Source organism: Dasypus novemcinctus, chromosome 8 (assembly GCF_030445035.2).
Source record: "Dasypus novemcinctus isolate mDasNov1 chromosome 8, mDasNov1.1.hap2, whole genome shotgun sequence".
Classification (NCBI taxonomy): domain Eukaryota; kingdom Metazoa; phylum Chordata; class Mammalia; order Cingulata; family Dasypodidae; genus Dasypus; species Dasypus novemcinctus.
In genome coordinates this window covers 18,033,690-18,052,608 of record NC_080680.1, presented here as the reverse complement: position 1 = coordinate 18,052,608, position 18,919 = coordinate 18,033,690, and the positions used below count along the sequence as shown (strand labels likewise).

The following is an 18,919-nucleotide window of genomic DNA, read 5'->3' as shown; positions in this document are numbered from 1 at the left end:
TGTCGTATGTGACCCGAGCCTTGTGGCTCTGATAATACATGTTGCGCCTCCAGTGTAAGAATGGTACTGGCTAGTACCCCTTCCTCATTAGCAGGCACTGTGCTGAAGCATGCTGGGGACTCCTAATCCCCATCTGACACTGGAGATGGAAACCTCCCAGCCAGCTGGCTGAGTCACTCCTAGAACTCTGCTTCCTAGGGCTACCTCCAGTACCAACAGCCGTAGGTGAGGTTCATCAGAAGCAAAGCTTAGATGGGGATACCTGTAGATGTGATTTATTGAGAGAATGGTCTGGAAGGTGGGAAGCAGGAGAGGTCAGGGGAAGAGACAAAGCAAGGGTGGGTTTCAACAGACAGCAGCTTCAGCCAGGTTCTGGCATGAGCTCTAGAACATAAATCACACCAGAGACACCTGGAAGCAAGAGGGGTACCTTTGGCACTTCCCGTTGGTCACTGGCTGCCGGCTGCTCCCAGGGCCATGTGACTTCCAGGAAGGGGTCAGCCATGAGGACCAGCAGTGCTGACGATCACAGAGGTGCACAGAGGAAGGCATCCAGGTGGATCTCTAAGGGCCTCCACTACAGAGGTTTACTGGGAAGGACAAAGCAAGGTGTACCTCAGAGAACTTTAGGGGCAGACAAAGGGCAGAACTAGAAGGGGCAAGCACTGTCTTGACTTTGGCTGGAGATCCCTCCCCAGTTCTCAGTGCCCCAGGGTGGGTCCAGTTCTCTGAAGAGGTTTCATCTGGCCTCTGCAGCCTTTGGAGGTTGAGATCATGACCTAACATCATGAGTAGCCAGTTCTTTCCCCCAAAGACTCACATTCCTCACTGTGGGGAGAAACCAGTGGGCCTCAGAAATCCTGGAGACACTTGTCCCCAGGTCCCACCCTTTCCTTCCTGGACAGATTCTTCTGAAAGTCTTTGGTACACTTGGGTCTTATTCCTTCTGGGATGGAGCTCGGAATGGGGGTGTCAGGAGCCTCCAACCCCCTCCTTCCCAGGACACACAAGAGGGAGTAAACAGGAGGTTTGGTGAGGAAACCCAGAATCTTCCTCTATCAGCCTGAACATTGTCTGCCCTTCATCCTGTGCTTGGCCGGGCCGAAACCATAGGTCAGGCCTGAGTAAGGCCTCTAGGAGACTTTGTGCATTTTCATGGAACACAATTGCTTTCCTTTCTTTCCATAATTTTTATGAAGAAGTTGCTGTTTAAAATTTTGTTTCCATATGGGAAAAAGAGAAGTGGCATCACCTTTGCTTGAAATGAGACCCCATTTTCTCTGTCCCTAGGAACATGCACAGCCAGTGACTCCCATCTATTTCCTCTTCTTTCATCCATTGCCCAAGAATTTCCGATTCCCCAAAGTAAAATCTCCTTTTCATGGAAAATCTCCCATGTACCAGTAAAACCCCTGGGTCCAGGGGTGACTGACCACCAGTACAGACTCAGTGGCCAAGGGCCAGGGGCCAGTCCTGGGCTGAGGAGGGGCAGGGGCATTTAGTTAGCAGTCAGAGGCACATGGGCCCTGGGGGTTAGACATGTCGTGAGGGGACATGGGCTGACGGGGCAAGTCCCTGGACGGGATCTAAAGGTGGAGGAGCTCCAGAGCCTGTGGTGGAGGACGACTAGGGAGGCTGTGTCTCAAGAGCCTTAGCCCTGGTACCTTCACTGACATGTGGATATAGCTAATTAGCCTGGGCCTTAGGACAGAGAGCTGAAGGTGTGGTCACATGCACTTAAATCTGGTGCTGGAGGACCCTGTGAGAGCGTGGCGGCGGGGCCTCATCACTGCTACTGGGGAACTTAGGAAGGGGTGAGGTCAAAGGCTACAATATGACCACTGGAGAGCTGAACTTCAGGTCGAGGTGCTGGGATGTAGCCCTTTTGGTGGCACTCTGGTTGCAGGTGTGCCTAAGAGCCTGAGGTTCGAGAGAGCGGAGGGCGCTTGCTGAAGGGTCCAGACAAGGGAGGGAGAGATGGGGAGAGGCAAGGGTAACAAGTTCCACCAGACCAAGGGCTGAGGAACAGCAAGACTTGGAGGTGGGGCGAGAGCAGGAGGATTCAGCAAAGGGGACTAAGGAGCTGAGAGAGAGAGGAAGAAAAGACCAGAGCTCTCAGGGAAAGGCTATCATGGAAGGAAACTGTCATTTAGTAGAAGAGGTTACATTTCCTCAGAAAATCCAGGGATTTGGCCTCCTCTTGGATCTTCTGTTCCCAGATCTCAGACCAATTGCCTTCCCACACACGTCCAGGGGTCAGAAAAAATACAGAGCGACTCCCTCACAGCTCCGGAGGTTGGCTGACTTTGGGAAGTCTGGCCAAGAGCTTGCGTTCTCTTGAACCCTCTCGTGCTTGTTTCCACTGGCAGATGAGCAACTGACGTGCAGAGCCTGCTTTGTAAAGAAGCAGTTTATTAAACAAGAGGTCATAAAATATCAGGAGACAAGCCATAAATTAACTATCCTTGGTCACTAAAGACAGCAAGATTTTCCCCCTCCATTTTAGAGATGGAAGGTAAACAACACTTCGGCAGTGATGTGTGCCATCTTTTCCCTCAGGAGAAAACCCCTGGTGGCAGTGGCTCCCAACAGTGGACTCTGTCCTCCAGTGCCTGTTGAGGTGTAGAATATACAAATTGTCCTAACAAGGTATATTCAAATTCTATTGCCAAAGTATGATTTGAAGAAAATTTCTGGTTCTAACCTACCTTGGCAGAGTCCTACAATGAATCCCATACCCATCCCGGCTCCCATTCCCTTCTATTAGTTTCCCTACAGTAGACGATCTTGAATCCTACATTCTACTTCTGTTACTATTCAAGGTTTTCCCTCTTTTACTTGGATTCCTGAATATTTCCTGGAAACAGGTCTCTTTCTGGTTCCTGGACTTCTCATCCTGGAAACTGCAGGGAGGTGTAGTCAGTGCCAAGCTGTGGGATGAATTCAGAAGACAGTAAATCTGTAGGGTAGGGAGTGTTATCAGAGCCCCCGGAAACTCTCAAAACTTTGGGAATTCAATTTTGGCTTTTCCCCATGGGACAGGCTTTAAGAGGAGAGATTGTGCACTGCACTTCACCAAGGATATCACACCGGTGGGGGGTGGGCAGGTACCCAGTGCTAGGCTGACCTGGGAAATGAGAGGAAGTGACACAGGTCCTAGGACTGAGGATGCAGCACTGAAGTCAATGCCTCCTGTATGAAGAAGGATGATCTCAGGCCTCATTTCGCTCCTCAGAGCCTGGCACAGTGCCCATGCTTCACTCCCCACCCGAGAGGAGAAGCACCCCTGTGATCAAGGGCAGCAGCTCAGGATGAGTTCCTTGTGTGGAATCAGTTCTGGCTACTCCTGCCCATGGGCCACAGACCAGCCCACCCTTTCTGAGACTCAGGTTCATCTTCTCTCCAGTTGGAGCACACACAACATGGGGGTGAGAGGGAGGGCTAAGTAGACAGATCTGAGCATGAGCTCCATTTTGACAATTCTAAGCCAGTCATTGGCATGGGACCCTCAGCACTGAGCCTCAGTTTACAGCTCTGTGCATGAGTACAATACCTTACCAGATCCCAGGAAAGTCATGTCGGGTATAGAAAGGGCCTCGTGCAGTTCCTGGCACAGAGTGGGAGCTTAGTGGAGGCTGACAGTGGTGTCATCATCGTCACTGTAATGCCCTGAGGTGGTCCTAACCTCTCCTCCTCCATGAGGCATAACTGCCTCTGCTCCTCATGGTGGAGCCTAGGAACCTAAGGTCCAGTCCCCTGGCCCCACAAATTGACATTAGCGTCATTGGGGACCCTGTATCCAAGGAGTCTTCACACCAACTAAGGACCTCCAAGACCCAGGGCTGGGAGGTGCTTATATGCTGTGACCCTGCCCACACCTCCTTGACTGGGATGCCACCATGACAAATGCCTGCAGGTGAAACTAGTCTAAAAGTTGTATGCTGAAAACCACAATACAGTTTTGAAAGAAATCAAGGAACATGTAGACAGATATTTTGGACTAGTTTCATCAGACTTACATCTAAAAATTATTTTCTTTTTCATGAGGGATTATAGATGGCATTGCATTTTAATTTGTTTTCATGTGTTTGTTGCAATTGTAGAGAAAACTATTTTTCTCCTTTTTTCTGCTCTCTTGCAACCTGTTCAAATTACTCAACTACTTGAGGATGTTTTGTGTAGATTTCCTGGAATTTTCTACAGAGAACATGTTATCTGCAAATAGGGGCAGTTGTATCTTTACTTACTGTAGAGACATCTAGTGGTCATGGATTGGAAGAGTAACAGAAAAGATGTGATATTCTTTCAAAGTGATATATATGGGTTACACACAATTCCTTTGAAATTCCCAGCATGAGCCTCTGTAAATACAGACTGTTTTCTAAAGCTCATATCAAAGTTAAAAGAACTGCAAGAATTAAAATAAATTTGAAAAAGAAGGAAAAACTGGGAAGAAATACACTACCTCAAGGCATACTAAATGACTGCTTACACCAAGATTGTGTGTTTTTGGAAGAGAGACACATAAATCAAAGGAACGGAATAGAAAGAATAGGAAACCCAGAAATAAACATGCATGAGTACAGACATCTAGTTTTTGAGGAAGATATAAACACATTTCAATAGAAAAAGATATTTTTTCAACAGAAGGTGCTACAGCAATTTGATAGCCAGAGCACAAAAGGAATAGAATGAAGGACTAAGAACACCAACCTGAGAATCATCATAGTATAATAGGTAACCAGTACAGATCATAGCTTTTATTATACTATATAAAATATAAATAGTTCAGAAGATATTTTAGAAGAAAATGTTGGGACATAGGATCCAGTGAAATGTTCTTAGATATGAAATTAACAGCATGATTCTTAAATACAAATTACATAACTGGACTTCTCCAGAATCAAAAAGTGTTGCTGTGTGGAAGATCTTGTTAAGAAGATGAAATGACAAGGTCCAGACTGGGAGAAATGTTTGCCAAACACATATCTGCTGAATGAATGATAGACTGTATAAAGAACTCTCAAAGCTCAACTGTAAATAATCAAACATTCCATTAACAACAAGGGCATAAGGCATTAGGAGACATTCCACTGAAGAGGAAGTAAAGATGCTCTATAAACAAGAGAAAATATGTCAACAATGCTAGTCATCACACCATAACAAGATAGAGGTAAATACCTATTAGAGAGGCTACAATAAAATACAGCGATTATTCCCAATGTTGTCACAGATGGAAAAAAACTAGATTTATCATGGATGGCAGTCAGGACTGTCAAATGGTATGGATGATCTGTAAAATAGTGTGACATTCCTTAAAACACTAAAAATGCACTAACCAAAAACCAAGCAATTGCAGTCCTGGGCTTTTTCCTCAGAGACAAGAATACTTCCTTGCATGCAAATATATGTATTATATGATTACTTAGGAAAACTTAAATTATAATAGCCCAGATTTAAAACTCCTAAAGTCATTGATATTCTTCAACTGATAAATGACTAAACAAACTATGGTACATCCATAGCATGGAATGATACTCAATATTCCATAAGAATATAAATGCAAAAATCCTAAGCAAAATACTAGCAAACCAAATCCAAAAGCACATTAAAAGATTATACACTTCAACCAAGTGGGATTTATCCCAGTAATTCAAAGGTGTTTCTACATAAGAACATCAATTAATGTAACCATCACATGAATAGAATGGAAGATCACCTGAAATGACACAGAAAAGGCACTTGACAAACTCCAGCAAATGTTCTGTAATGAAACACACAGAAAACTAGAAATAGAAGGAAACATCCTCAAAATCCTAAAGGGCAGATATGAAACCTCTGGGATAAGACATACTCAATAGTAAAGACTGAGCGCACATTTACAGGGAACATGGCGGATGGGATAGGCAGATAAGGCTCAGCTCACTAAAACAGTGGAGAAAGAGCCAGAAGCTGCCTTGAAGCCTGCTTTGGGGAACAGCAAAGCAGGACACTGCTTTAAACTCCCAGGAGAGTGAGGGCCAGAGAGATGGAGAAGCCAAAACAAGTAATTGTGAGTTATTAGGCCTCCCGGCTGCCTGGATATTAAGCAAGAGCAAAACTCCTGGCGGATTATATCAACCTGAGGGCAGAGCAGACCTCTTCCTCCCTGCCAGCGCCTTTGGATATATACAGAAGGGGAAGGTGCTCTGAGCCCTCTGGAGGGCCCTGCGCTGGTAAGGAAGGCCGGGGAAATCGGGGGTCGCTTGCCTTGGTGGCTGGGAGCGGCACAAGTACCCTGCCCTTAGGACCAAGTGCCTAGTGGAGCCGTGGGCTCCCAGCTCCAAAGAGGAGTGTGAGGGCAGCTCACCCATGAGGAAGAGGGTCTGGGAGCGAGGAGAGCGATTTCTTTCCCGTGAATTTAGTCAGCTGGGCCCCGCTTGAATCTTGGAAGGGACCCTGACTCAACTGGGAGAGGGAAGGGGGGATCTTCTCAGAGAGGCTGCCACATCCAGACAAATGTGTAGAGAGGAATTGCATCAGAGAAGAAGCAGAGACAGGCAGCTGATCAGAGGGCTCCAGCGAACTGCAGGGAATCTAACCTGCCTGAGGGAAAGGGGTGGATGCTTTCCCACAGGCTAATCAACCTAGGGAGGCGGAAGAGCTCAGTGCAAGAATTCCTGCCTAGCGCGTACGAGGTCCCTGGTGCAATTCCTGCCTCTTCTTTGAGAATTCAGGCATCTGGCTGAAACTTGATGACAGGGAAAAATACAGACATTCTCTTTGTATTAGCTTTTCTCGGATCTCTTACATGTAAAAAAAAAAGTTCCTTTTTAAAAATTTCCCTTATTTTACTGACTAAAGTCGGTTCAAAACTTGCCGAGGGCAGGCTACGGGGAAGTGATTGATGAACATCAGCAGCCTGAAAAGATACTTAGGGGTCTGAGAGAAAGATGTTTTTCCATGTTTATTTTTGTTTGTTCATTTTTAAATTTGTTCCTTCTGTCTCCTTTTTAAAAATGATTCACTGCTGTCCTGTTTCTTGTTTGTTGTGTTTCCCCTCCCTTTTTTCCTCTGCTTGTTTTTTTAAATTCGTTTTTTTACTTTTGTTCACCTTTTACTCTACCTGTACTATTCCTTTTCTCTCCTTCAGCTTTATATTTTCTGTTTTCTGTTGTTGTTCTTTCATTCCACCTTTTATTTGGTCTACAGTTTTCGTTGTTTTTCTTTTTTACTTTTTTCTTTCTCTATTTTCTCTTTTCTTGTCCTCTCTTCTCACCCTTCAGTCTTTTAATTCATTCTGTATATTTTTCTTCATTTTGTGTCTTCTTTCATTTTTTTTGATCTTATTTCTCTGTGCTTCTTATTTGTGTTAATTTATCAATTTCCTGCATCTTGTACTGTTCCTCTCCTGCCTTCTTCTACTATTATTACTAATATTCTTTTTCTCTCCCTATCTCTTTCCTTTTGTCTGGTCCTAATTTCTTTTCTTTCAGGGGAACATAGACAACAACAAGAAAATAGAATAAGAGCAATGAAGGGTCAAAGTGAAACCTTACCACACACACAAAAACAAAAGCAAAATAAAATCATAGAATAGAGAGAGACGCCAATCAAATGAATAAATCCATCAAGATAAACAGATGCGTAGATTCCAAAAAAATTTCCAATCCATACTAAGAAACAGGAAGACATGGCCCAGTCCAACAAACAAACTAAAAACCAGGGAGATGCAGAACATGGAACAACTAATCAGAGATGTCCACGAAAATATCATGAATCAACTTAATGAAGAGAAGGAAGTGATTATGAATATTGAAAAGATACTGGAAGAGCATACTGAAAAAAATTGTAAACATACATAAAAAGATAATGGATATGATGGTGATGAATGGCACAATCCAAGAAATAAAAAATATACTGTAAGCACATAATAAAAGATTTGAACAGGCAGAGGAAAGAATCAGTGATGTGGAAGACAGTACATCTGAAATCAAACAGATAGTAGAACAGATAGATAAAAAGATAGAAAAAATTCAGCAGGGACTTAAGAACTTGAATGACAACACGAAACACACAAACATCCATATTATAGGCATCCCAGAGGGAGAAGACAAGGGAAATGGGACAGAAGGAGTGTTGGAGGAAATAATGGCTGAAAACTTCTCAACCCTACTGGGGGAGATGGGCATGCATGTCCAAGAAGCACAGTGCACCTCAAACAGTATCAGTTCTAACAGGTCTACTCCAACACATATACTTGTCAAATTGTCGAATGCTCAAGACAAAGAGAGAATACTGAAAGCAGCAAGAGAAAAGAGAACCATCATATAAAAGGGAAGCTCAATACGATTAAGTGCTGATTTTTCACCTGAAACCATGGAGACAAGAAGGCAACGGTATGACATAGTCAAGGTTCTAAAAGAAAAACATTTCAGGCAAGAATTCCCTATCCAGCAAAGCTGGCATTCAGAAATGATGGAGAGTTCAAAATATTCACAAAGACTGAATGCTTTCTCCCTAATTTAAAACCAAGTCAAAGATGCGCACTTTCACCAGTGCTACTCAATATTTTACTGGAAGTTTTAGCCAAAGCAATCATGAAAAAAAAAAAAAGGAAATAAAAGATATGCTAATTAAAAAGGAAGAAATAAAGTTAATCCTATTCACTGGTGGCATAATTTTGTTTATAGAAAAATCCCAAAGAATCCACTAGAAAGTTATCACAACTTGTAAACAAGTTCAGTAATAAAAGACAAGCATTTAGACATCATTGGGTTTCTATATACCAGCAATGAACAATATGACTTAGAAACCAGAAATCAGTTCATTTACAATAGCAAATAAAACCATAAAGTACATATGATAAATTTAGCTAAAGTGAATGACATGAACCCTGAAAACTATAAAACATTGCTGGAAGATATTAAAGAAGAACTATATAACTGGAAAAACTTCCCATGTTCACTGATTGGAAGACTTAATATTGTTAAGTTGTCGACACCACCTAAAACAATCTACGAATCCAGTGCAATCTCCATCAAAATTCTGGAAGCCTTTTTTGCACAGATGGAATAGGTGACCTGAAATGGATAATGAAGCAAATGGATTGTAGGCCAATCTCTCCCAAACACACTTAAGAAGAAATTCTAAGTATAATTTTATTAGGAAATAAAATTCATTAATCTAAAAATATTACTAAAGACCAAGACCAAGTTAGGTGTGTGCCAGGAATCTAAGATTAAATTAACATTAGAAAATTTAGTCTCCCCCTCCTTCCAGCAGGAAGAGAAGGTACCTTGGCTAGGGTTGGCTGTGAGAACTTAACAAGGGAATGTGCAGTAGTGGGGATGACAGCAGCATGTGGGGCTGAGGGGGCTTCCTATTGGCTGCTCCCATGGTCTTAGATAACCAGGGGAAATGACAGAATTAAAGTATGAGTTCAGATGGCAGTCAAAGTGTGATCACTCCTCCTCCTCCTCCCAGGATAATTCACAATGAGAAGTGTTTGATCACATTAATGAAAATGACTGAGAGTATATCAGGGAGAGGAATATGTGTCCTGATCTATGATGAGATTTCAATATGGTGGAGTAGATGAAAGGAGTTACTCAGATGCCGCAGAGTCCTACCTTTGGGGAAGACCTGAATTGTCATATTTTCATAGTACTTACAGTTACAAATGACAACTGAGGGAGTGTTGAGTTCCTAGCCAGGGGAACTCTGTCACATTCCCCAATGGAAAAGCAGGAATCTCCCAAGTGCAACGACAAAGAATATGAAGAAGGATGGTCCAATGATGAGCGCATGATACTGGTGACTATGCTTATGAGCCTGTGTGCCTGAAATTTCAACTAGGCCTAGAGCTGCAGTGTGCCGAAGAGTTACCTCCTGAGACCATCTGTTTGCTCAAATGTGGCCACTCTCTAAACCAAACTCAGCATGTAAATGTATTACCTTCCCCTGAGCAAGAGACATGACTCCTGGGGAAAAGCCTCCCTGGTACTGAGGGATTACTACCTATCACTAGTTGGTGATGCAACTAGAAAGGGACCTTGAATAAAAGGGGGAAAAGGTAAAGACAAATGAGCTTATATGGTTAAGAGTCTTCAAAAAAGAGTCAGGAGGTCATCACAGGGGTTGTGCTTATGCACGGCCCAGCAGGATCCCAGAGACAGGCAAAGCAGACACAACTCCAGGTACTGGTGCTCCTGAGGGATATGGGGACACACAGGTTCTATGATCATGGTGGTTGGCTCTAAAGTTCATTGCCTTGTCAGTGGGCCCTACCTGGTCATTTGTGTTCCTCAGTGTGATGGTGTTGGACTCAGATGTGAGCTTTCTACAGATGCCTCTTCTATCACTTTTACTGAACCTGTGGTTGGTGCTGGGTTTGGTGTATACCCAAGAGAGTTCACTCTCTGAACTGGCCATGTGCCAGCTGGGCCGTGAGACTGAGCAGAGTTGCAGCATCTTCTTTCCAGTTTGTTGGACATGCACAGGTCAGCTAACACGAAGGTGAAGATGGTCAGCTACCACACCAGGGAACTGAGTGTGCCTACCACTCCAAGCAGAAGAATCACATCCAACAACCATGTGGGATCTAAGCCCCCTCTTGATATAGAGGTGGAGAGGACATCACCAACCAAAAGTCCACAGGATGGAGGAATAAAATATGGTTTAGAGTGAACTTACTGGTATGCTACTATAGAACTATTGTGACTAGTGAGGGAAGAAACTGTAGCAATTATCTGGAGAAAGTGGCCAAGGTAGTTGCTGAGGGTATGGAGAGGGAAGTAGAGGTGATATACGGTGGCATTTTCGGGATTTGGAGTTGTCCTAAGTGATAGTGCAGGGACAGTTGCTTGATATTATATATCCTGCTATAACCCACTGAATGTACAGGGGGAGAGTGTAAACTACAATGTAAACTATAATACATGCGGTGCAGCAATGCTCCAAAATGTATTCACCAAATGTAGTGAATGGGCCACAATGATGAAAGAGGTTTTTGATGTGGTAGGAGTGGGGAAGTGGGAAGTGGGGTATGTGGGAACCTCTTATATTTTTTAAGGTAACTTTTTTTGTGGTTTATGTACCTTTTAAAAAAACACAATTTATTATTCAAAAAATAAAATAAAAATTAAATTAAAAATTAAAAAAAAAAAAAGAACAGATGGAGAAAGGCCACAGCCCAACTGGATTTTGAGCATTACAACAGATTGCAGATTGCATCATGGCCAGCCCTTTCTAGGCTTTACTTCATCTCTCCTCTGTCCTGTCGTGGCCAAACCTATTCACTACCTTCCTGGTGAAGACAAATCCTAATATGTGAAGGGAGAAAAACTTATGCATTGTAAACCTGCCTGCCTATAAGGATTTGTTCACATTTTTGGATGGGCACACCTGGAAAAATATATCTCAGAAAGAATAAGGAGCAGGATTTCATTGTAATAATTCCTAGATACTTATCTTTTTCTGAAGCCACAGCCTCTAACTTGGTGAAAGTAATATAATAAGAGAATAGGTTGACCAGGGAAGTAGTTCTTTGAAAACTCACCATATATACAGAATTGAGTCCATGGGCTGCAAACTAGTCCTGATGTTAAATGTGTGACATACATCCATACCCCTGCAACAGGAGCTGTGTTCTCCATGACACGTGTCTTCAATCCATTTGTCAAACTCCTTGATCCTGGAAGAAGTCACCTATTACAAATTTCAAGGGTTATTTGATGAACCAGAGGAGAGAACTCAACTGCAGAAAGTTCTGGAGCCAAGTTGCAAAGTGCTGGTTCTCAAGAATTATGGTGTGGTAGCTCTTAGAGAAACAGTTGAGGAGGTTTTTCACTATATATTAATGCACAGATGCCTATGAAATGCAGGTGTGGGCAATAGCAGTGGAAGGTGGAGTAGACAATCTAATTTTACTGGATCTTCAGAAGCATAAAGCATTCAGTTACACAGTGACAGGTTTGAGAGGAGGAGGTGTGAATAAAAGTGTCCATAAAAAAATGGAACTTTGGCAAAATTAAGTTTGAAGATGGCCTCAGAGTAAGTCAGGCAGGGTGATGCTGTCTTATAAAACAGGGAGGAAAGGGTAATAATTGTCCAATGGAGCTGCTTTGGGGATCTGCACACCAGGAGAGTGACATATGCAACGTTTAGGAGAGAATGGAGACAGTGAGGCGACGAGGCCAAAGGAAAACTAAAAGTTACTGGTCCCACAAGTGGGAATGCCACCGTGTACTTCATTCTCAAGGGAAAAGGCCTTGGCAAAACATGCGACTGAGAGCCACCAGAGGAGGCCAAAGTCATATTTATCCCTGAGAAGCAGGAGGGTGCGGTGGAGGGCTGAGGGTGTTTGTTTCTTCATGAGATTAAATCGCATAGCCCAGTTTAGAATCACTGACTCAGAAAATCCAGTGTGGTGGAGAGTGAAGGATTCTTCTCTGTGAAATGGTTTCCCAAATAGTGTCATCTTCTGGCAAAGGGATGTGAAGTCAAGGGTTGTCTAGTTCCTTTCCATACCCCATAGGTCTAGTCAGTGCCCTATTGCTGGGTCCCTGGATCTCTTTCGATAACTTCAACAGGACAATCTTAAAGTTTGAGGAACAATTGAACCAAAAATCAAAAGAGTGTAACAAAACCACCAAGCAACTGAGAGAACTATATTGTAAAATCACCAGCAGGTGCCTATATATGAGCAAAAATTTACAAGGCATACTAGGAAACAGGAAGATATGGCATAGCCAAAGGTACAATCCAAGAATCATGAGACACAGGATTTAAGACAATTAAGCGAGAAGCGGACTTGGTCCGATGGATAGGGCGTCCGTTCACATGGGAGGTCCGCGGTTCAAACCCCCGGCCTCCTTGCCCTGTGTGGAGCGGGCCCATGCACAGTGCTGATGAGCACAAGGAGTGCCCTGCCATGCAGGGATGTCCCCCGCATAGGGGAGCCCCACCACAAGGAATGCGCCCCGTAAGGCAAGCTGCCCAATGTGAAAGAAAGTGCAGCCTGCCCAAGAATGGCACCGCACACATGGAGAGCTGACACAACAAGATGAAAGACCAAAAAGAAACACAGGTTCCTGGTGGTGCTGATAAGGATAGAAGTGGTCACAGAAGAACACGCACCGAATGGACACAGAGCAGACAACTGGGGGAGGGAGGGGAGGAAAGAGAAATAAATTAAAAAAAAAAAACAACAAGCAATGATGTTCACACAAAGCTCCTAAATCAATTCCAGGAAGAAACATAATAGATAAAGAGATAATGGATATTGAGAAGACACTGTTAGCCCTCAAAGCCAGGCCTTTGGAGATAACAAGAGATGTAGAGAAAAAAAAACTTTAACCCAAGAGTTAGGTAGAACTTACATTTATTATGTCTGCAGACAGGAGCCAAGGTTGGTCTAAAGCAACACAGACCTAACTCCCATGCTACAGGTTCATTCTTCCTTAAATACCAAGTTCCTACTTAGCATTTGTTTCAGTTATGCATATGGATGAACTTTTATGCATATGGATGAAGATACACAGCTAGTTGTATAGTTGTATGTTTATTATGTTTAGGAAATCATGTTTGCACATATATTTAATGTACAAAAAGGGGTGGATAACTCCACCCTTGGGTGGAAATTTCACTTTGTTAATCAGGCAAGTTGAAGTGAGGACAGCCAGGGGCTTCTTCTGCACCAGTTGAAGCTGGTTTTCATACTTCATTGCTTCAATAGGATGTTCTTCACCTCAAGAGAAGATTTTGGCATCGAGAGAGGGTTGCCGCTCATTACCTTCTTTTTTTTTTTTTTAAGATTTATTTATGTGTTTCCCCTTCCCCCCCACCCCAGTTGTCTGTTCTCTGTGTCTATTTGCCACATCTTCTTCTTTGTCTGCTTCTGTTGTCAGCAGCACAGGAATCTGTCTCTTTTTGTTCCATCATCTTATGTCAGCTCTCCGTGTGTGCGGCGCCATTCTTGGGCAGGCTGCACTCTCTGTCACTCTGGGCAGCTCTCCTTATGGGATGCACTCCTTCCGTGTGGGGCTCCCTTACATGGGGGACACCCCTGCATGGCAGGGCACTCCTTGTGTGCATCAGTACTGATGTGCGCATGGGCCAGCTCCACACGGGTCAAGGAGGCCCGGGGTTTGAACTGCGGACCTCCCATGTGGTAGACGGATGCCCTAACCACTGGGCCAAGTCTGCTTCCCTCATTACCTTCTAATTTACATATAATTTTTTCCCTTGTATCCTAGCAACAAGGAGAGAAACAAGTTACTTTTAGGTAATCAGCCATCACACATCCATCAAATGTGTGAGCAGAAAGAATGTAAAGAGACGTAAAAGCTCATGGGAATGAAAGTCACAATGGATAAGGATGAAAGTACATTAGAAGGAGGCAGATTTGGCTCAAGTGATTCAGCTCCTGTCCAGCATATGGGAGGTCCCGTGTTCAATTCCTGGAACCTCCTGGTAAAGCAAACTGACCCACATGGTGAGCTGGACTGAGTGGAGAGCTGGCCCACATGGAGTGCTGGCCTGTACAGGAGAGCTGTCCTGTGCAGGAGTGCTGGCCCTCGTGGCAAGCTGGCCTGATTGGAGAGCTGGCATAGCAAGATGATGCAACAAAAAGAGACAGAGAGGAGAGACAATAAGAGATGCTGCAGATGGGGAGCTGAGGTGGTGCAAGAGAAGGAACATTTCTCTCCTACTCTGGAAGGTCCCAGGATCAGTTTCTGGTGCCACCTAAGAAGATAAGCAGATACAGAAAGTAGAATGCAAAGTGAATGGACACAGAGAGCAAACAATAGATGGGGGAGAAGTACGTTAGAGGCATCTAATAGCAGATTTGAATTGGTGGAGGAAAGAATGATTTGGTGGACAGAGCATGTGAACATGAAAAGAAAGGAGAACAGAAAGAGTAAAGAATGGAAAATGGAACAGGTTCTCAGGGAATTGAGTGACATAAGGGAATGGACAAATATATACATGTTATATGTGTCCCTGAAATACAAAAAAAACAGAAAAGAAGGGGGGAAATATTTCAGTAAAATGACGTGAACCATGTTATAACATTGGGGCCATACTAGAATCATTAGAACCCATGAAGGTATCCCAGAAATATCCCATCTTAATACTCATTCCTCCCAAATATACAAATGGCTCTTCTGAATTGAAGTAAATTATAGTTGTCTAGAGTTTGTAAGACATCCTTTCCTGAAACCCAGTGCTTTATGTCTACTATTAAATAGATGATTGATTTTATTACAGAATAGTATCATATTCATGAAATATTATGAAATATTTATTTAGACAAATAAAATATTAACCAATATATCCACCTTTGCAAGGGTAACATTTATATTTTGCCACATTTGCTTCAGTTCATTTTTAAAAGAACAGCTTTATTTATTCATATATCCTACACTTCATCTATTTACAGTATACAAGTGAATGATTTAGCATATTCACAGAACTGTGCATGCATTAGCACAACCAAATTTAGTACAGTTATGTCACTCCAAAAAGAAATCCCATACCTATTAAAAGTCACCGTATTTCATCCCAGTCTCCCCACCATCATCACCCTCAACCAGGCCCAACATAGGAAATCATTTATCTGCTTTCTATTTTACTGGTTTCCCTATTCAGACATTCTATGTAAATGGAACCATGCAATATATGGTCTTTTGTAGAGGGGGATGGTCGGGTATCGTGGCCCCATTCTGCCCACACATCTTCACTTTGCCATGGCTACTGGAGAGTGAGAAGGAAGAATTATGCTGGAAACAGAAGTCAGGAGAGTGCAGTACAGTGAACGACTTAGGAATTTGTCTCCCCCTTGCCCCACCTACCCATGGAATCTTGGAACCCAGGGATCTAATGTTTTGTACAGGGGAGGGACACACAGGGATCTAGTGCCTGGGAGCCTGGATTAAATCAGCTCTGCCTCCTCTACCTATGTAGCCATAGGCAAGCTTTCCTTCTCTCTGGGATTTGGTTTCCCCATCTCTTTTGTGGGAGCCTATGTGACATGGTGGTGAAATCAATAGCTATGGAGGCACACAGGCTGAAGCTGGAGGGCCCACTTCATTATTCTCTCTGTCCTTCACATGTAATCTAAGGCTTCTTTAAAAATAAAAAATAAAGTGAAATAATAGATAAATAAGAAGACACTGTAAAAAAAAGATGAATTTGAAAAAACCTAGAAAAATAACAAATCTTATGGAAATGAATGACAAAATAAATGAAATTTAAAACACACTGAAGGCATAAAGCAAGAGATTTTAAGTTGATAATATTACAATTAACTAATTTTCTATGATTGATCTTAGGCACAGTATCTTCAGTATCGCACAAACAGGAGGATAGGAAATCAGAGTGTGCGTTTCTGTGCAAGACTGAGTCTTTTCCAACTAGGTTTGGATAGATCATCCCACGACCACTATTGCATCTCATTGCCAAATAATGATTGAACTTCTTATGGTGAATTCATATAGAGATTTATGTTCATGTCTAAAATAGTTTTTTTTTTTTCAACAAAAGTATTATCAACCTGATTGTTAAAACAAAACAAAACAATGCAAACTGGATAGACATGGGGTGAGTTATATGGCAGGCCCTGGGGTGCCCTGCCTGTGCAGGGTGCTGGGAGCTGGGGAGGAAATGGGAGAAAGGCTGAGGTGTTCAGTCACCCCCGCTGTTTGGCTCTGGTGTAGGCCCATGGTGGGAGCACTGGTGCCACCTGGGGATGGAATTTGTGGCATCTGGGATTTGCCTCCAGGGGATGTGGAGGATTTTGGTGGGCACTGGGCAGACATATTCTGGACCTGACCTCGACAGTTAAGCATCATATGAGGGAATAATCATGAAAAAGAACTGAGATCAAGGAGAGAGGAAACACCTGCTTCTTCAGTTGAATTATCTTGTTCTCACTTTTCAGGCTCTAGTTAACTTTTCAAATTCAGGCATGCATGCTCAACCTTTCAAAGCCACCTTACCAGCCCTAGTGGTCAGACATTCAGATTCCCTGCATGGAGAAGAACCTTCTCTCACCCTGGTTTGCACCAGCCAATGGTCCATTCTCTAAGTTCTATGTTCTGAATCCTTCCACATTACCTGTGTGCTTTCAGGCAAGCCATGACTCCCAGCATATATCCCCTTGCACAGCTCAACATACGAAGCTGTATTCAAAGGGCTGGTGTCCCAGCAGCAGAGGCAAAGTGTGACTAAACCTGTCCTTGTACCAAGGTGCCCTGGACCCTATGTGTGCTCTCTGCAAAGAGCTTGGAATAGAAAGAGACACATGTCAGGACTCTTGCCTCTTGTTGTCCTCCCTTAGTTTGTACAGCTCTACCCCTCAGCTTCTCCTCCATCACTACCTTTTTTCTCCCAAGTGGGCAGCCTCCAAGACCTTCCTGCTCTTTAAGACTTATTGTGCATTGGAATTTTATACTTCTCCATTCTTTTCTCAGATGATGCCCTCACTCAGTTCATAGCTGGGTCTCAACAAAGAGAAGCCAGGCTAAGGAGCTACGCCCCTTTTAGAAAGTATGGCAAGGACTGGACCCCAAGCATCAAAAACCCAGGATATTCCTAAATACCACACCATGTAGCTCCCACTTGGGGCAACTTCCTCACCCAAGATTATCTATCCTGCTTTTCCCTCTTATATCGATCAGCACCCACATTGTTTGCTCAGTGAGAATTTATTGAGGGAATACCAAATCCTGCCTCTAACATTCACCTGTGTATGTCTTTGGGGAAGTCACTAACTCCTGTATACCCCAAGTCTTCAGCAGCAAATGGAGGTAACACAATCCAGCTCAGGATGTTTGGGATAGCAAATGAGTCCTCTTTGAAGGGAACATGGTTCACCTCTTGTCCTCTTCTGCTCTCAGTCAAGGATGGACATAGTCACAGTTACACTGTGGAGGCTTCAGGAATTGCTATTGTGTCCTCACATATCTGACTGTCTCATTTGCCTGGCTTCCTTGTATTGGTTGAAAACTTGTTTGGAAGAATCACATTCTGAACCTACCACAGCTTTGTTCCATTACTGATCCCTAAAATCTAGCCCTGAACCTGCAGACTGGGAATTCTCTGAAGGTCCATCACTGTGTGAAATTCCTCTCTGGACACCATCTGCCAACCATGTGTAAGAGCCCAGCAGTAGTGCTGAGCTGCTAGGGGTTCTGTGGCATATTAATTGCATTCGCTCACAACTGAGCTTCTGCTTCTTGGACAGATTTCCATCTGTTCTCTGGCAATACATATGAGGTCAATGATTGTGATTAAAAAGTTGGATATTTGCCTAATTTGGCCAGCTGGTAAAGAAATTGTTGTAGGAGGATGTTGGTTTTTGCTGTCACGATTTCTTCTTGAGGTTTACAAATCCACACACTCCCATGTGCACTTCTATCCTCCCCTAACTCTGCTGCCATCCAAACACACACATTTCAGTGGATATTTGTCATTGTATTCTGAGGGTTTATATTGAAATAAAAACAATATTTGCCATGGAAATAACTGGGTGATTCTTATTACAGAAAATTATTTTTTTCATTTTTTCAATGGTCCTCTATTTTGCCATCCCACAGAGCAGATTTAGATGCTACAAACTGTGGAATGTGAGTAATATTTTCTAACTCGGCTTGCAGAGAATTATATGTCAAGCATTGAAAAATATTATAGGAGGTCCAATAGTGAGTGAACAGGAAAAGGTGTTGCAGTATTTCCCTGCTGCCAATAGATATCAATGTCAGAAAATAAAGCAGGCCTGAAACTTTTCAAGTAAGTGTATGAGATATGAATTTTGAAGACATTAAAAAATTTTGGGGAAAACGGACTTTGGCCCAGTGGTTAGGGCATCCGTCTACCATATGGGAGGCCCGCGGTTCAAACCCCGGGCCTCCTTGACCCGTGTGGAGCTGGCCAT

At 43.2% G+C, this 18,919-nt stretch overlaps 1 pseudogene; it reads left to right on the top strand.

Annotated features, from left to right (window-relative positions):
* The first annotated feature begins 9,299 nt into the window (after window positions 1-9,299).
* LOC131279583 (gamma-adducin pseudogene) lies at window positions 9,300-12,051 on the top strand (annotated as a pseudogene).
* Window positions 12,052-18,919: the final 6,868 nt, after the last annotated feature.